Below are 20,870 nucleotides of genomic sequence, written 5' to 3'. Positions count from 1 at the left end.
CGTTATTGATTAAAACAAACATTCTATATTTCTTTCTCCAACATCTTGAAAATACGAAGAAATTTGTGGGTTTAAGGTTAGAATAAATAGGTTACTGATGGCCCGCTAAAACACGTAGCTAAATGAGTTTGGTATTTTTTGCCAAATTTAAAAGTTAGAAGATATAGACATTGTTAAAACGTGATTATTTTATAGAGATGTATTTTTTGTTCTAAGTTTATAGAATCAATTTCTAAAAGAAAAAATGAAATATTTTATTTTCAGATTAAACGGGTCACGTTCATGTTGCAACAATGACATGCGATGTCTATTGGTCTTCATGGCCGGCCCAGAGGGTGGGCGGGGAGGACCACCGGCCCGGGCACGGTATTCTAAAAAATCCGATATGTATATGTAAAAAAAATAAATTAATATGGTATACCCATACAAACGCCAACATAAGCCCACTTACAAAACTATTTTTATGATTTATATTAGTTATTAGCTCATTGGCATTAGGTTTAGACCTTTAGTGAGTCCAATACTAAATTTCGTTAAGGTCTAAGGGCCAGTGGCAGATCCAGCCCTGTTTTGTGGGTTCATATGAACCCATTCAGTTTGGAAAAAATTAGTAAGAGCTTTGTATGATTTGGAAAAAAATAGTGAGAATCTACCAAAACGAACTCACTGAAAGAAGTTTCTGGATCCACCACTGCTAAGAGCACGTTTTTTCAAACTCAAACAGGGTATACGAATTCTCAGGGCCGGCCCTATTGGTCTTGTGATGGGTTTGTGAACATGCAGACTCACATCACCCCTAAATTGCAAAACTACCATATGAGTGGATCATCCACAGATTTAGGCAAAATCATTGTTCACATTTATGAGCCCATGATGGTTCATGAACAATGATGCAGAACAGAAGTATTAAAACACATAAAACTGCCCGTAACAACGTCAAATACTTGCAAAAAGTTTGGAGCAAGAACATAATTAGAGTTGGAAATCTGAACAGATCGGGTCGAAAGGGTTACTAGTATCATTCGAAACAGTATGGTGAAAGATTAAGAGGGTGTTCTTACGAACAAGGTAACATAGGCATTCGGCATTGAGATGACCGCTCACTGGAGACATCATTTAGTGGGGCGGATATGTAAGAGAGCAAGATGAGAAGGAGATGAACGAGTCCAAGCAACCTCCTGGCGCCTGAGCCCATGGCTGCCGAAGAAGCCAATACGGCGCCAGAGGCTGCGTAGACTCTGTACTCTCCTACTCACCTTGCCTTCCGTACATATCCGCTTCACCAGATGATCAGTGGCGGACCCATGAATTTTTCCATGGGGGTGCGGAACATTTTTAAAAATTTTAGGCCTCTAGGTATATAAGTAAAAAAATCGGTTTGTATCGGGTCGGGTCGGGTCATGTAAAATAAACGAACATCAAACTAAATTTATATAATCATCAAAAACATGTCAAACCTTGTTACAAACATAATTAAAACGTCGACGCCCTACGAGTTTTCATTTTTTGAAATCTATCCAAAATATCATCTAAAACTAATTTCTTAAGCAATTCTTTCTCTATATAACATAAGTTCATCGCTCCATAACATAATGTTTCAATTTTAATTTTCAACTATTCAAGCCCTAGAAATCATAACGTAAGTTGTAATCACCCTAAAAATATATAAACAACATAATCACTCTAAAAATATATAAACAACATAATCACTCTAAAAATCATCTAAACAACCATAAACAACGTCAAAACACATAAAATTTCAAACCTATTTAACAACTTTATTCCCCTTTTTTCTCCTATAATATCAACCAAAATCATCAAAATAACAAAGAAACTTACCCGTGTTCGGATTCCGGTTAGATTTGGTGTCAAACGACGGTGGTATGGTGGCTGATTACGGTGGTCGCTGGCTGCTGGACTGTTGTCGCGGGGTGATGTTGTTCGTTGGCAGTGCAGGGACGCAAGAGAGAGAGAGCGGGAGAGAATTTCTAAAGGTTTTGGGCTTTAATTATTTTATTATAGTTTGAAATATTGTTGGGTTTGGTTAATGGGCTAAGACTTAGTGGGCTAGCTAGTTAGGAATTATAAGTGTGTAAAGGTATGTGCATTTGGGTTTACTTAGTTATGTATTAAAAGTTATATAATTTAGGTAGTATTTTTTTTTTTAAATAAGAGTTTACTAAAAAAATTTAAAATATAAATTGATAACACTTTTTACCTAAGGGGTGCGGACAAAAAATTTCAAGGGTGCGGTCGAAAAATTCCAAGAGGTGCGGACGAAAAATTCCAAAGGGTGCGGACGGGATTTTTGACGGAATTTAGCACTAAATTTTTTTTTCCCCGGGGGTGCGCCCGCCCACCTTAAGTTGGGCTTAGGTCCGCCCTTGCAGATGATGTATCCAACGAGCCTGCATCACAATGTTGAGACATCTTCAAAAACTACTGTTCTTTCTCAAAAACTACCTGCATTGTTGGATCTTTTCTTGCTACCCCACATCAATATCCTTATTTCATTGTATGATTGTGAATCTTCTATACCATATAATAAAACAAACCATTTATGGGACACTTGTCATTCTCTCATTCAATTGATTAAATTTAATAATAATAATAATAATAATATTTAATCTAATCTAATACAAATTCTTATTATTAATAATATTTAATCAAATCTAAAATCTAATCTAATACTATATTATATTAATTAAATAAATGATAAATTAACATTAAATTTTATCTATACTATATTTATTTTTATTTTCTTAATTAAAAATTGCCTATCTTCGTTACAAGATAAGTAGACAACATTACACAATCTATTAAAAACAATACAATCTATAGCTATTCAAATTATTAATCTATATAAAAATTATGTATTCTCTATCCATTATATGGTTACTTAATTGAAAATAGTAGTATATATTATTTTTTGTTTATATAATTCACTTACTTAGTGTGTAATATCTATATCTATCTTTTTTTAAACGGCATGGAACGATGTGTCAATCACCGTGATATTGGGCGCTGTGGCTAAGGTCGACTATTCGACCACCGCCATCCCTTGGCTCTTCCTGGATTCGCGGAAACCCGACCTCCACCCGCCTGAAGGCACGATAGTGGAATAATCGGTAAAACCTCGCCTCCCATCCAAGTCGAACCGCGGCCACCCGTATTCGCTCTTCACCTGGATGTCGTAGAAAATAATGAGGAGAGTGAGAATCGAACCTGGGTCACAAGGAACACCAATTCTTTCCCCAACCACTACACCACTACTTCATTGACATATCTATATCTATCTATATCATATAATAAAAAGAAATTAATGTGTGAAACGTAAAGGCATTTAATTTTTTGTTTTCCCGTCTTTTTTTCTTGCTTATCTTATATTAATTAAGTAAATTTAATAAATTAATATTAAATATTATCTATACTATATTTTATTATTAAAAAATATGTAACATCGATTTTATTACATAATTTATAAATCAAATTTTCAGAATGGGTACCAATATTTTAACATTAATTGCTATTCAACTCATGTCATACATAGAGTTTTTTTAAGGATATATCTTTTTTTATTATTTAGTATACAAATGACATTTATTCAATATTTATAATACACGGCGTTTTTAAAGATATAACCTTTTCATTATTTGATATATATATATATATATATATAATTAGATTTTATTCAACCCGTATAATATACAAGTTTTTTTAAAGATATAAAATTAATACATAAACCACAAGCGCGCTTTCAGGTGTATATCATTAGTTTGCCTGGCAAGATTTGAAGAACACAACACCCCTTTATTCTCCTCAGCTGGTCTAAGAAGATAAGGCGTGATTTGATCAACGGGCTCAAATGGCAAATACTGGCTAACACTAAAGCAACATCATACACAACACCTGCAAATACAACCACCAAATCACATTAGTATTTAAAAAGACAAAGAAAAGAAAAATTAGAGAGGTTTATTCAGGAAGATGCTAAATAGATCATAGATCTCTAGTAGAAACTAAGTAGTTAATGTGGTAAATTATACGATATCGGTCAAGGGTCGATATTTGAGATATCGGTTATCGTGATGGGATATCGGTAATTTTACTATCATGCTAAATTTATATATACAGCATTTAACACTAACAATTCAGTATACTCTTCTACCATTAACAAATTAACCTTTTGCAACTTGCAAAACACCTGTTTGGTTCACAATATTTCAGTGTAGTTCTGAAAATTTAAGGATATCCGTCTTAAAAATATCTTTTTCTAATTGTTAAATCTTTGTTATTAACTATTTGATTTTTTATTTACTTAACCCGTGTAATACACGGGGTTATAACCTAGTTGTAGAATTAAATAAAACAGTTTTTGTTAGAAAAAAAAAAGAAGAGGATATATAAGTATCTTTTTGTTTTCAAACTTAATCAATTTGTTGTTCAAAACTTAAAATTCAAATGAGAAAAATTAAATTAAAGTATCCAACAAATTGCAAGCCACGGTTGTGTAAGCAGGATCAAATATGCTATAATAAGTTATGATTTGTGGTGAAATTTGTTGAAAATGTTAGATGTAAAACATAAAACCTTTTCCATATTCAAGATTTTGCATTGCGTAGGAAGAATAAAGATTATTCGATTATGATCATAAATATAAATAGAGAAGTGATAACAATTTCAAAAGATTACACTAACCAGATTAATCGGTTATTTCAAACCGATTTGATCCAATTAATATTTTTTTAATCAAAAGTTAATAATAATAACAATTAAAAAAATTATATCTAACTTATAATAAAACTCCAAATAATGTCACATGGCATTCTCCCCTTCAACCTTATAAATTTTATTTATATTTGTTTAATAAAGTTCTTTAATATTAATTATTAATTAATAACCAATATACATATATCACTTATTTTTGTCTAAAATTAATAAATAAATTCAATTTTGCAATTTAGACCCTTTGTTTTTTTACTTTTAACCCAAAGTTTTTCATCTTTTGCAATTTAATCCCAATTCTTTTTTATTTTCAATTTTGATCCCCTATACTTTTCATATGTCCCAGTTTTTCGTTTCGTTCTAAATTTTGTGAGTTAACGCACCGCAACGTGCGTGTGCGGTTCAACATTTTTCGCATATTTTTTCCCGTTTGACTGGCCCATCGCGTTACATCTGTTTTTCTGCGTTTGACAAGTTCGTCCAACACGCGGGTCCTGGATGGACTTAGTTATTTTTTTTCTATGTTTTACGTTTCAGTTTAATTTCTCAGCAACGAGCGTGCTTGTTCAAAGATTTTACGTCTGCTTTTCGCTCGGCGTTATTTTTTCCCGTTTTTATTTATTTTGTTTTTACGAGTTTTTCCGGTGTTGGTGGTCGCTGACAATGGTATAAATTGCTACTACTTAACACAGTTTATGACAACCGCTGCAACGCTGGGGCTTAATACTAGTTGAACATAATAAAATAACCATTCAAATGTGGTAATTATTTAGATATTGATAGTGGTTATATTACCTTTTTTTTTTCTTTTAAGAACATGGTTCCTAATTAAACTTTTAGAAATAAATTAGACTGACATTGTTGAATTTTTTTATATATAACTAGGTTAGAAGGTCGTGTATTAGACAACTTAAATTAGTAAAACCTGGTTTTATATTTGCAATGTTAAATATGTGTGATCAAAAGGTAAAAGATGAAAATGAGAATTACAACTCTAAAATTTAGAAAAATATAAACATAAGCGGTCAATTAAAATTTTATTATAAAAATGGTAAAGTTTAAATAACAAAAAACATGTGAGGTTGATGAAAACGAAATAAGGAATGCATTAAATGTATTAATGAAAAGGAACTCATATAAGTTTGAAACGGGTAAGGATCCACGTGTAAGTTAAATAGGTATACGGTTTAGGCGAAAGTAAAAAAAATAAGGGTGCCTAGAATTGTGTCATGTGTTCCCAAAGATTTACAATTAGAGTAACTGTTAGTTTACAACTATGTGGTTTGACCTCAAAATCATTAACGCCCTTCAGAAAACAATGGATAGTTACACCATTCACGTTTGCAAAGCCCTACACTTTACAATCTTTCGTTTGTTGATCGTCTAGTGAGCGACAAATATGTGGTGAAGTGACGTTATTGACCTTGTTCCTTAATATTAACCCAATTAATACATTCCTTGCCCTAATTTCTTCCCCAAATCAATGTTCAGTAGTTCGAGCATCATCATCTTCATCTCCAATTCGATCGATTGAAGTGAACATCGACCTGACATTAATACCTTATTCATTCATAATGTCACAACCATCATTATCGAGTCCACAGAGGTACGAAGCATCCGATATAATTTGCAGCAAGCGTAGTGGAGCTACATACTATCGCATATCAAACATTGACGCAAATCCAGGTCGCCGATTCTTGTGCTGTGTAAGTCTTGCAGTTTTATGTTGTTCAATTAGATAATTATGATGAACATTTTGTATTAATTTGTTTTGGTGAGTATGTTGCGATAAATGAGATAAGTGTGGCATAATTTACAGAAAGGCGGTTGTGGATGGCTACGATCGATGAGCTGATATTCCAATCTATTCTAGATGTGACAATTTAATACTTGCTTTGTTAAGGAGTATCAAGAAGCATGAACAATTAGCAAAGATGAAAGCTAAGGAAGTGTTGAAATCGAAGATTGTGCTAGGGATTAGATGGTTTTTGTGTCTTGTTTATGTAATTTACCAAAAGCTATGTAATTCGTCATTGTATTTGTATGTTTATTACTTATAATCGATCTAATGCTTGTAATGTTAATGTTGAAAACCTATAATAGATCTAATGTTAATGTATCTTATTGTCATTGTTGTTCAGTTGTTGTTCTTGTAACTTATTGGCATTCATGTAATGTATGCATTCCTGTATTTTTTTGTAGCAATGTTGTGAACATGCTGAAGATGATAAGGTTCAAAAAGCACTTGTGCAAATAGAAGTGATTGTGCAAGTAGAAGAGGTTCAAAAAGAGGTTGTGCAAGTAGAAGAGGTTCAAAAAGAGGTTGTGCAAGTAGAAGAGGTTCAAAAAGAGGTTGTGCAAGTAGAGGCTATGCGAGTAGATAATATTCAAATAAACAAATGTGCAAGTAGAAGATGTTTTGCAAGAAGAAGGCAATGGTGACAAGGATGAAGAATATTATAAAGAAATCGAGTTGGACTATGACCCAGAAGTATTAAAACGAGATATGATTACGAGGGTCCCATAGAGGAGGAGGACGGTTGGTATTGTAACACCCCGTGTTTTCGAATGTCAAAGTCAAAGTCAAAGTCAAAGTCCAAGTCAAAGTCCAAGTCAACTTTGACTTCTTTGACTATACTTAGTCGATTTTATGTTTTATTTGTATTATGTGGAGTAAGTGTTGTTAATCAGAATAAATCGAAGTAATCGAGTGTTTAATCAACGCGAACCGACTTACGACTGTGAATAGTAGGAAGTAACAATGCGATAAAGTTAATCAATCAATAATCAAGCTAATCGAATCATCAATCGAACTCGAGACTCGAACTATGCGAAGTTGGTGTTATATTACTTGCGTGTGTGCCTTATGTGTTACCTGTGCGTGCTTACTTTATGTCCTGTGTGGTATTCAATCGAATCAATCAAAACTCGAATCTCAAATCAAATACAATCGAAATCGAACTATGACGAATGGTAACGTAAGGATAGTGTGAATATAGATGATTGTATGTTAGATATAGTGGTTGGGATTAAAAGTAATTTGAATAGGAAACTCTATCATATTCATATCATCTTCAATCGAAATCGAAATATCAAAAATCGTCGCACCGAACACTTGAACCAGGCTGTTGATCGATCAGGCTGTCAGCCGATCGAACAGCCCAGCCGATCGGACAGACTGTCCGATCGAGCAGGCTGTCCGATCGGGATGCCTGGCCGATCGGCCAGCCCTTTCCTCTTTTGGAGCCTATAAATAGGGTTGTCATTGTCATTCTTTCCACTTTTGGAAACTCTCTGACCGACCAGCTCGTGCTCCTCCTCTTTTCTCAGATTTCTTCCAATTCCGGTAAGTTTTCATCCTAAATATTGTACTTTCTTGATCATTACACACTCCTACACCTTTCTATCTTTCAAATCTTGATTTCCAACCGTGAAATCATCAAGATCTAAGCATTTTAGGATGATGTCATCATGGTGTTCTTCAAGAACATCATGCTTTGGCCTCAATCCACCATGAATAGCTCGGATCTAACTGATTTCCACATAAACAAGCTAAGATCTATTACAGATCTGAACATTTACATGATGTAAAGGATTGAAAGAAGGATTTCCAACTTTCTTTCAACTCTTTTACACTCAATGCCTTCAACCCGGTAGAAACGGAGCTTGAGCCAACTCACTAATCATCCCAATGGTTGTGTGGTTCAAGATTCAGGTTCTATCAACGAGGTTCACCGACTTCGGGTTAAACGTTAAACCGCCGTTCCGAACCGTTCACCAGCCGGACTTGGGTAATTCCTGTCCGAGCAGGAGAAACAAGTAAGAACGAAGATTCCCTGGTTCAGCTCGTTGTCAAACTACCTCAATATAACGTCAAATAATCAGAACAACCAAGTGTTAGACGAACAGGCTGACTAGGTCAGGATGCTGGCCGAACGATTAGGCTGTCCGAACGGACAACCCAACCGATCGGACATGTCAGCCGATCGACCAGGCCAGCCGATCGGCTAGCAAGTGGCCCCCACATTTGACAAATTCTATGAAGTATAGTATTGAACGAGGTGATGTTCGATCGAACGAGCTGTTTGATAACATTACTCATCGGATCATGAGATACTATGCTTCAACCCTTAATCGATTTTACAACTCGTTCGTAGTAGTACGGAGTGCCACCCGATCGAACATGTTGTTCGATCGAACAGGTGACATCCAGCTGAGGACTCACTATCGAAGTGTCTAACCGATCGGTTAAGCCGACCGATCGAACAGACCGTTCGATCGATCGACCTGAAAGGTAAGAACACTTCAGTGTTCTCAAATACTATAACGAAAACTTCAAAAGGTCAAACCATCATACACAAACACATCCTACTCAAAGGAAGAAACAATCCACTCGAACAGTCCAGCCGATCGAGCCTACCGGCCGATCGAACAGACTGTCCGAACGGATTGTCCAGCCGAACGAACAACCCGTTCGATCGAACCTGCTGTTCGATCGACCAGGCTGTTCGACCCTTCATCACTTGTTTCCATTTTACGTGTTGCTCATCGTTATGCTATCGAACTATTCAGGCTAACCCTACTCTCAAAGCGCTCCCTTCAATCCATCAATCAATCGCTGTGAGTATACTCGATACCTTTTTGCTTTTAGCACTTTTGGGTGTTACATACGTTACTTATCAAAATCACAATCGAACACACTACTCAACTATTTGAACGCTAACCGTTATGCATGTATTACGTGACTAAATGAATGCTTGTTGATTGTGTTTACACGTGGAATGCTGTCTACCTGCCTTAACGACGTAGTACTATAGTTTGGACTCAGCACCCGTTCACACGGGGGTTGTTAAGGACAATTACTTGCATGGATTACGGTGGTAATCATGTATTGCGAACTGTCTCGGACAGTCAACCCGCAGTCATTGGTATCGATAGATCCATGTCGATAATTAACATGCTTCGTTTTCCTCTGTGTACGTGCTGGTTATGCGTAAACTATTTCGAACTCTATAAGCTATTATCAAACTTGTATGCTCACCTTTACATTTATGTATTGACTTTATTTTAACGTATGTGACAGGTGTTTAAGATGTTTGCTTGCTAGGAAAGCGAGGCTAGAATAAAGCTCTAGAGGCCCCCAACAAATAGTTATCTGTCAGGATCAAGCATCTAGAGCATAGTTGTCTGTAGATCTTGTCCGACCGGGTCTTTAGGAGCATTTGAACAATATTTATGTTAGTTATTTAAATCTGAGTTGTCAGAACAGAATATTTGCCTAGTTGTTATATGTAATAATGTATTGTATTATTTGGGATACGGTATAGGACGTATCATTTAACTAAATAATATTAATAGTTGTTGTGGAAACTTCTGGACAATCTGTTTCGCTCAGTGCCATGCCCCGATGATTCCGCCATCGGTTGGGGTGTGACAGATTGGTATCAGAGCCATAAGTATAGGGAATTAGGCTAGACACGACCTAGTCCGGGTTGCTGTCTTAGAGACCTAGACTATAGTTAGGAACCAACAGACCAAGTTTATGTGCTACCTATCGCCATTTCATGCACTATCACTGCACTCGAATTTTCAAATAGAATCAAGCGATTTAGTCAGGATTAGGTGTGAAAACCGCAAACTCCCAACTAAATTACTTGAACAATGCCGATTTTATCAATTTATTTTCAATAACAAACGAGGAGACTTATACCAAATCAGGAGTGAAATCCATATTTTGATGAATAATCTCCTCAATTTTACTAAAACAAGGAAGAAGTTGCTAAGCTAGGGGTGAAACCTTAACCTTGACAACTTGTTCCGGATTTTATTTATCTCACTAAAGCCTCGACAGACTCCAACGACCTGAACTCACTAGTATGACTTAGGGAATACGTGTTGGATGCCCAAGAATCGAGGCAGAAACACGATCCCAAAAGTTTAAAAGTGACGACAAGTCTATTGTGAATAGTCGAATCGCTTTGGGTAGTCGACTTCTATTAGCTGCAGACAATCTATTACTCGATTTTATGTGTTTCGATTCTGAGCCCGCAACCGCAGACTCTAATAATTCGGCGATTTATGTGCTTTGTGTATATTTATATGTTTCTCTTTTCAAATTTTTGGGGAATTATTCGATTTTTGCTATCACTTCAATCGACACACACGACTCGCATTGCCATTCTATCTCAAGACGCTAACAAGTCGCTGCAATTCTAGACGATACTATGCTACGGTATACGCTATACTATACTCGACGTGCTATACGATTATGCGATACTATTCGATATACTATACGCGATCATTATATACGAGCGACTCGCGAACTTTGAATAATAGGTTTCTGTATTCTGACTGCTTCTGTGATTAAATGTGTATGTGCTTCTGTGCTTATGTGTCTCTGTGCTCTACGTGCCTACGTGCTTATGTGCTTCTGTGATTATGTGAATCTGCGATTATGTGCTTATGTGTTATGTGATGCGTATTTCGACGTGTTCCTGAGCTTTGGTTAGTAGTAGACGTGTGAGGTGAGATTCAATCATGTTGTGTTGAGTCCTGTGACGATGTCTCTTACAGACAATGTCGTCTGGATCCCGACACCATCTTACTCGCCAAGAGAAGAGAGACAGACGTCTCGCTGCTATCATCGCCAAGAGTGTGGCAAAAGCTGTAAGCGATGTGTATGAGAACGTCAGCAAGTCGTCCGAGGATTCGCGAATCGAAGCTCCTAAGGATGCCAACAAGATCGGTTTCAGCTTCAAACAGTTTAAAGCATGCGGACCCAAAGAATTCACCGGAGAAGATGGCCCTACCGCCATGTTTCAATGGTTTGATTCGGTTGAAGTCACTCTGCGCCAAAGAGGTTGTCCTGAGAATCTCCGCACCCTCAATGCTACAGGCTTCTTCCAGTCCCGAGCTCTAGACTGGTGGACGGCCGAACGAAACAAGCGCGGAAATGATGCAGCTTATGAGCTGACTTGGGAGGAGTTGAAGGCCATCATGATGGACGAATTCTGCCCTCCCCATGAACGCCAAAAGCTGGAGGACGAGTTTTAGAACATCAAGCAGAAGGACGGAGACAACGCTACTTTAACTGCTCGCTTCAAGCAGCTTAGCATCATCTGTCTCGATCAAGTCAAGACGCCAGACATGGCCATCAAGAAGTATATTCGAGCTCTACCCGATTGTGTTGCCGATTTCGTTCATGCTGCCAAGACATCATCGATTGAAGAGACCTACCTACTTGCCGCTGAGATCAATGACAAGCGAGTGAAGTCTGGTTTTTGGGATAAGCATACCAAGTCTCTGCACCAAGCCACCGCATCAACCGTCGACACCACCACTGCTCAACCCTCCAAGTCATCAAGAAGAAAGAAGAAGCATAACAACAACAACTCCAGCAACAAGAACTGTGCTGTGACAACAACTGCTGCCCCTCTGCAAGCCGTACAGGCTCAGCAGCAGTCTCACCACCGACAAGCTCCAGTGATCAATGCGCCGCCAGCCAAGCGCGCTTACACAGGTCCCCACCTGCTCTGCCCGACATGCTCATACCATCACCTCGTGGGAACCGCCTGTCGTTTCTGCGCCCACTGCAACCTCTACGGGCATTTCACTGCGAATTGTCGCTATGGTCCCCGTCAAGCCGCCACTCATCAAGCTCTGCTCCCAGCCCCTCAAGGCCAACTTGTAGCTCAAGCAATCGCGGTCAATGCTCGAGTCTGCTTTGCATGTGGTGACCCTAACCACTTTGCAAACATGTGCCCGAACCGGGTTGTGAAACAAGAACCCCAGCAGCAGCAGCAACAGCAGCAGCCTCAGCAGCAACAGCAAGCAGCCCGTGCCAGAACCTTTAACATCAACGCCCGTCAAGCCCAGGCTGAAAACAACGTGGTTAATGGTACGTTCCTTGTGAATGGTATTTATGCATCATGTTTGTTTGATACTGGAGCCGATAACTTCTTTGTGTCATTTGAATTCGAGAAGCTCCTTAGTCGTAAGCGCTCTTATCTTCCCTCATCATTCGAAGTCGAAGTTGCTACTGGAAGAACCGTCGCCGTTAACTCTGTTCTCCGTGATTGTACCCTCGAGCTCAACAATCACGTCTTCCCAATCGACCTTATTCCGATGCAACTCGGAAGTTTTGACGTCATAGTAGGCATGGACTTTCTTCGCGAAAACCATGCTGAAGTTGTGTGTTTTGATAAGATGATTCGATTCTCGCTCGCGAATGGTGATCTATTATGTGTGTACGGTGAAACAGCTTCGAAAGGTCTCAAACTCATGTCAAGCGTCCAAGCTAGCAAGTATCTCCGCAAGGAATACAACGCTTTCTTGGCCAACATTGTAGTAGCGGAGAAGGAAAAGAAAAAGAAGATTGAAGTCAAAGACGTTCCAGTGGTCCGTGAATTTCCTCAGGTGTTCCCTGACGATCTTCCTGGACTTCCGCCAAGTCGCGATATCGACTTTCGTATCGATCTTATTCCTGGAGCTAACCCTGTTGCCAAAGCCCCTTATCGACTCGCGCCATCCGAAATGAGGGAACTCTCAAACCAACTCCAGGAGTTACTTGAAAAGGGCTTTATTCGCCCGAGCACCTCTCCTTGGGGCGCACCAGTCCTATTCATCAAAAAGAAGGATGGGTCGTTCAGGATGTGCATCGACTATCGGGAATTGAATAAGCTGACCATCAATAACCGTTACCCTTTGCCTCAAATCGATGACTTATTTGATCAGCTGCAAGGTGCCAAGTGTTTCTCGAAGATCGATCTACGTTCAGGCTATCATCAATTGCGCATTCAAGAGGAAGATATACCCAAAATAGCCTTTCGCACCCGATACGGCCACTACGAGTTCGTTGTTATGCCTTTTGGTCTAACCAACGCGCCTGCGGTTTTTATGGATCTGATGAATTGCGTGTGTAAACCTTATCTTGACCGTTTCGTCATCGTGTTCATCGACGATGTCTTGATTTATTCCAAGTCGAAAGTCGAACACGCGCAACATCTACGTTTGGTTCTCGAGTTACTCCAGGGGAACCAACTCTATGCCAAGTTCTCCAAGTGTGAATTCTGGTTGGAGGAGGTTCAGTTTCTGGGTCACATCGTGAATAGTCAGGGTATTCATGTTGATCCCGCGAAGATTGAAGCAGTTAAGAGCTGGATTACGCCTAAGAACCCGTCTGAAGTCCGATCATTTCTGGGATTAGCGGGCTATTATCGACGATTTATCGAAGGATTCTCTAAGATCGCTGTGCCGCTTACCGCTCTTACTCATAAAGACAGGTCTTTTGTTTGGGGAACTGAACAAGAATCTGCTTTTCAAACCCTTAAGCGCAAGCTCTGCAATGCTCCTGTTCTCACGTTGCCGGATGGAAACAACGATTTCATTGTCTACTGTGATGCTTCCAACCTTGGTCTTGGTTGTGTTCTCATGCAACGAGACAAGGTTATAGCTTACGCATCTCGTCAGCTCAAAATCCACGAGAAGAACTATACAACCCACGATCTCGAGCTAGGCGCAGTTGTTTTTGCATTGAAGATTTGGCGACACTACCTGTATGGTACCAAGTGTACGATCTTCACCGATCACAGGAGTTTACAACACATCTTTAATTAGAAAGAACTTAACATGCATCAACACCGATGGGTAGAACTTCTTAACGATTACGACTGTGAGATTCGTTATCACCCAGGCAAGGCAAATATTGTTGCCGACGCGCTCAGCAGTCGGAGTTATTTGCTCAGTATTCGTAATACCCAAGCCCAGCACAACCTCGAAGCCCTCATCCGCGAAGCCCAACATGCTTCTTTTAACGAACGCACCTTGAAGAAGGAGAGAATCTATCACGATGGAGCTCAGCTTGTAAGCAAAGCAGATGGGATTTTCTATTATCTGGACCGAATTTGGATCCCTAAGCGGACCGATTTGCGAAAGATTATAATGAACGAAGCCCACAAATCCCGATACTCCATTCATCCCGGTGCCGATAAAATGTACCAGGATCTTCGTTACAAGTACTGGTGGCCGGGTATGAAACGAGATATCGCCCTCTATTAGGGGTGCAAACGAGCCGAGCCGAGCCCGAGCTCGGCCAGGCTCGAGCTCGATTAACTTATGAGAGCTCGGGCTCGAGCTCGGCTCGAGTCGAGCTTTGTTTTCAAAGCTCGAGCTCGGCTCGTTTGCATTTTATCAAGCTCGAGCTCGGCTCGTTTATTATCTATTAATTAGTATATTAAATAAAAATAATATAAATAATAGAATTTTTAGGCTTGCGAGTCGATAAGTAAAGCTCGGGCTCGTTTACTAAATAACCTTATTTTTAGGTTCGAGGTCGGCTTGTAAATAAGTTTAAATAAGCTCGGCTCGACTCAGCTCGTTTACACTAAGGCTCGATAAGGCTCGACGAGCCTAACGAGCTTCACATGTGAGGCTCGAGCTCGGGCTCGATAAACAAACGAGCTTTGTTTTGAGGCTCAAGCTCGGCTCGGGCTCGATAAGGCTCGTTTCGAGCTTTTTCTCGAGCCGATCTCGAGTAGCTCGCGAGCCGCTCGGCTCGTTTGCACCCCTACCCTCTATGTTGGAAGTTACCTGACTTGTGCGAGAGTTAAGGCTGAACATCAACGACCTTCTGGCTTACTCGTACAACCTCCAATCCCCATATGGAAGTGGGAGAGTATAGCTATGGATTTCATAACCAAACTTCCGCCCACGCCATCAGGTCACGACAGCATTTGGGTTATAGTTGATCGTCTAACCAAATCAGCCCACTTTTTGCCAATACGGGAATACTACAAGGTAGAACGACTAGCCCGGATCTACACCGACGAGATCATTTATAATCATGGTACGCCTCGCGACATTATTTCAGACCGTGATGCTCGGTTTACTTCGCGATTATGGGAAACGTTTCAAGCGGCCCTTGGTACGTCGCTTAACCTGAGTACTGCATTCCATCCTCAAACTGACGGACAGACTGAAAGAACGATCCGCACTCTTGAAGACATGCTCCGCGCGTGTGTCATAGACTTCGGTGGTAGTTGGTACAAATACCTACCGTTAGTTGAATTCTCGTACAACAACAGCTATCATGCAAGCATACAAATGGCACCATTCGAGGCTCTATATGGAAGAAGATGTCGTTCGCCTATTGTGTGGCACGAGATCGGTCACTCGCAATTAACCGATCCTGTAACAACCCGCACCTTCGTGCGTTGTTACTACTCGATACACTCGTTACGCCTAGCACCGGAGATTCGGATCATAATGTAACTATATCAGTTATATCGCTAAATCGAAGTACAATCGAATAATTACGCATATTCTATCGCTATTACAAACCTATTTTGCATAACACTCACGATGATGTCGAGTAAAGGCCTAATCTACCCTTCTCGATAAGCGCGAGGTGTCAAAATGTGAGTAATCAACGCTAACGAGGGTTATCGGGTGAGTACTATGACTCTAACCGTCATGACGATGATGGCAATATGAGTAAGTGGTGCCCCGATAATCATTGTGGCACATCACATCGAAGAACGCACTCGAAGGCACGCGTAATTCGATCACCGCACTGAGAATTGGATACATAAATACGTATATACGGCCCTTTTGTGATTAATAATAATAAATAATTTAATAATTATATAAATATATGAAAATATGGCTCAAACCGTCGAAATCGCACCAAAAACGGGATCAAAAGGCTTCCGAACGGATCAATTCGATCAGACTAGTCCAATTGGTCAGACCGGCCCAATCAGATAGGCCAGTCCGATCGGATGGGCCAGTCCGATCGGATGGACCAGTCCGATCGAATGGACCAGCCGATCGACTGGGCCAACCGATCGACTGGGCCAGCCGATCGACTGGGCCAGCCGATCGACTGGGCCAGCCGATCGACTGGGCCAGCCGATCGACTGGGCCAGCCGATCGACTGGGCCAGCCGATCGACTGGGCCAACCGATCGACTGGGCCAGCCGATCGACTGGGCCACCCGATCGACTGGGCCAGCCGATCGAACGGGCCAGCCGATCCAACTGCTGTTTTTCCTCCTTTTCTCCTTCCTTGCCTATAAATACCCCTCCATTCACTCCCAAACACTTGTGTTGCTGCTCCTAACCGACCAAGACGTTCCAGCCCTCAAAACTCTCGATTTCTTCCGATTCTTGTAAGTTTTCAACCCGAATCTTGTACTTTCTTGATCCAAATGCAATCCTTCATCTTTCTATCTTTCAAATCCCAAGTTTCAACCGTGAAATCAACGGATTTGGGCTGTTCTAAGGTGATGTCACCACAAAGTTCTTCAAAGGTGATGTCATCCCATGAAGAACAACTCAGATTCGGATGATTTACGTACGATTCTTCACGAATCTCAACCAAATCAATGTTTTTCTAATCAAAGGGCCACGGATTTGGGATGTTCGGATAGATTTCATCACAAAGTTCTTATGAACTTCAAGTGTTGACCTCATATCATCAAGAACAACTCAGATCCAGGGCATTTCCTAAGTAAAATCAAGGTTTTTACATCAGATCTAGTGATAAAATGATCGATTTCGAGTTAAACACGGAAAAACCGACAAAAACGACCAGTTCCGACGAACGGGGTGATTCCCGGCCGTTAAAACAGGTCGGAATTGACGGGATTTCAGTTGCTTAACGCCTCAATATAACGTCTCGACCCAAAACGCCGAAAAACGCTCGAAAAGTCATCGAAAACAGCCGAACAGGATGGCCAATCGAGTGGCCCAATCGATCGAACAGCTAGTCGATCGAGCAGCTAGTCGATCGAGCAGCTAGTCGATCGAGCAGCTAGTCGATCGAACAGCTAGTCGATCGAACAGCTAGTCGATCGAACAGCTAGTCGATCGAACAGCTAGTCGATCGAACAGCTAGTCGATCGAACAGCCATTCGATCGATCAGACTGTCCGATCGATCAGGACCAAGCCCAACCGATCGACCAGGCCCACTCGATCGAGTGGCCTGTTCGACTGGGCCAGCCCAATTACAATATCCAGCCCAATTACAATTTTCAGCCCAATTACAATTTTAACCAATTTCAACCCAATTTTCGCCCAATTTCACGCAATTCGATACCGTTTAACGCATAGTAACCTATCACTCACGTAAATTATCTGAAATCAGGATATTCTCCGGCACCGGTTCCGCAAACCTAACCGAAAACGCGCTGTGAGTATACTTGACCCCTTTTATCGAATTTTGGGTGTAACATACGTTCCATAAAAACCAAACTTATCAAACGAATGATTTAATTGAACTATTTATCACTTGCGAATAACTGTTTGCATAGATATACGTGATGCTAGTACATGTATGCTAGGACTTATACTCGTGACGTCCCACCAAGACTAGTATAGTACTATTTCGCCCGACGGGGTCTAGTTATGCCATCAAGAGTCGAGCATCGAGGACTTAGCTGGTAGTATCAGTTTTGTGAGTATATATGTTGTGTATTACGTTTATGCATGTGGAAATTCGCAGCACTTTTAATCTATCACACTATCACATATCAAACCTGTATACTCGCCAATACTTTTGTATTGACAAAGTTTTAACGTATGTTGCAGGTTTAGCCGAAGTTTACATCAAATCAAGCTAGGAAGTCTAGAAACTCATCTAAATTATAGGTTGTCGGATTTGAATTGTTCGAGAGGACAAGAAATCTGTGATAACTTATGTGATTGTATTGTTTGTTAGTATGGGATGACAAATGTAATAAATATTATCGCAATATAGTTGTTATGGATTCTCTTGAGCAATCTGATTCGCCTAGTGCCGCGCCCCGATGATTCCGCCATCGGTTGGGGTGTGACAGATTGGTATCAGAGCCATAACTATAGGGAATTAGGCAAAGTTTGAGACTCGACCTAGTCCGGGTCAATGTCTTATGAAAGTGACCTAGTCTATAGTCTAAGTACCAACAGGCCGACTCTTACGAACTCGTTAGGGTTTGTTTGGGCCAACTTGCTACTCTCGATCGAATTTGTTGAAAAGTTACAACTATTGTGTGAACACCGCATACTACAACTTCACACAAAGAGCCTTTCCTAAGGCTAGAAGGTTACTTAGCCTTTCCTAAGGCTGACACAATACACATGTTTTCAAAACTACTCGCATAACAAAACCGAGTGATCTAGTCGAGACCAGGTGTGAAAACCAATAACTCTCGATAGGATCACTCACTCAGCGTATTTTTCTAGCACGAGAACTCTTTGCTGAGCTAGGAGTGACATCCACATCTCGACAAAAGGTCTCCATTTCGAAATTCTGGTGGAACTCTCGGATTTATTCGATGAGCACAACCACAAATGGGAACGAAGTTGTTAAGCCAGGGGTGAAACCCATACCTTAATCAACTGTTCCACTCCATAAAATGGTTTACAAAAGCTCTCACCAAGGACACGACCATAGTAACGACTCAGGCTACGCAAAGACTAGAGGGACGAATGTCAGAAGCTGCATCCCAGTGGAAGCGTGAGTCCTCTAGGTCAACGCGTATGCCCGAACCTGTTGGTTATAGTCGGGTTACTTGGGTAGTCAACGCCTAAACACCCAAGGCATTCCATCTAAATTTTACGTGTATGGTTTACGTCTATGAGTTTTCAAATTTAAACTTTACGATTTATCGATTTCTCGACTTATCGGATTTACGATCCTAGATTTACCAAGCGCACAACTTGCACAGCCATCGCAATCTAAAACAAAGACCGAATGATCGCAACGAAACAAACGCTTAAGTACTCGAATTCGCTTACGCTATTTCTCTTATCGCGTCCTCGCGAATTCTGAACCAATATCTATGTGTAACCTACAACTATATCTATATGTATTAAATACAAAACGAATCAATTATGTGAGAATTTAGGAATCTAGAATTTTCCTATGTGGCTCCTATGTGTTTAATTAAATATCAAGTTTTGATCGAATCAAATCGCATCAAAAGCTCAAAAATCATTATGATCGAATCTCATTCCGAATCCTTCTGTCTAGATGCCTTCCAACAACTCGACCTCGAGACGAGTAGCTAGGAGAAGAGCCCAACGACGCGCCGATAAGAGGATTGCCTCGATTGTGACCAAAGAAGTGGTCAAGCTCATTCCTCAAATTGTCGCGCAAGTGCACTCTCAAAGCCACCCTCGAGTCCCGGAAGACGTCAAGACGGAATCTGCATTCCTCTACAAACACTTCAAAGCCTGTGATCCAATGCCTTTCACGGGTGAAGGAGGTGTTTCTCAATTACTCCAGTGGTTCGATGCCATCGAGGTTACCTTTCGTCAGAGTGGGTGCCCCGAGGACTTTCAAACTACTTGCGCCACCGGGGTATTTCAATCGCGAGCACTCGACTGGTGGACCGCCGAACGCAACAAACGTGGTATCTCCACAGCTTACGCCCTCTCATGGGGTGAGCTGAAGGAACTCATGAAGGAAGAATATTGTCCCCCTCACGAAGTCCAGAAGCTAGAGAACGAATTTTGGGAAATCAAGCAAACCGAAGGTGACAATGCGAGCTATACAGCAAGGTTCAAACAGCTCAGCATAATCTGCCCAAGTCAAGTCGACACTCCGAAGAAAGCTATCGCGAAGTATATTCGTGGCTTACCAGAGTGTGTGGGTGATTTTGTCGAAGCTGCAAAACCTACTACCATCGAAGAAGCCTACCGTCTAGCCGCAGAGCTCAACAGCAAACGAGTCGTGGACGGATTCTTCTCCAAGAAGCCTGTCAAACGAGCTCATCAAGCAATCATCATCAACTCGTCCGACGATTCCTCTGGAGAATCGGTCGATGGATCATCTGACAGCTCCTCGGAGGATTCTTCTAAGAATTACTCCGACAATGCCTCCGCTAAATCGTCAGGCGAATCCGAAAACGACGCCGCATCAACTCAAGAAGCCCAACCGAGCCGCAAACGAAAGACCGTGAGCCCAGACTCTTCAACAACTGGACTGCCGCAACCCGAACCTCTCCGATCAGTCCCAGTTCAGTCACAACGCGCTTACAATGGATCTCATCCCCTGTGTTTCACATGCACGTATCATCACCCGCTAGAAGCAAAATGTCGCTATTGCGCAAATTGCAACTGGTATGGGCATTATACGTCGCAGTGCCGTACAGGACCGTGACCTG

Source organism: Helianthus annuus, chromosome 12 (genome assembly GCF_002127325.2).
Source record: "Helianthus annuus cultivar XRQ/B chromosome 12, HanXRQr2.0-SUNRISE, whole genome shotgun sequence".
NCBI lineage: Eukaryota > Viridiplantae > Streptophyta > Magnoliopsida > Asterales > Asteraceae > Helianthus > Helianthus annuus.
This window is presented reverse-complemented; position numbering follows the sequence as displayed.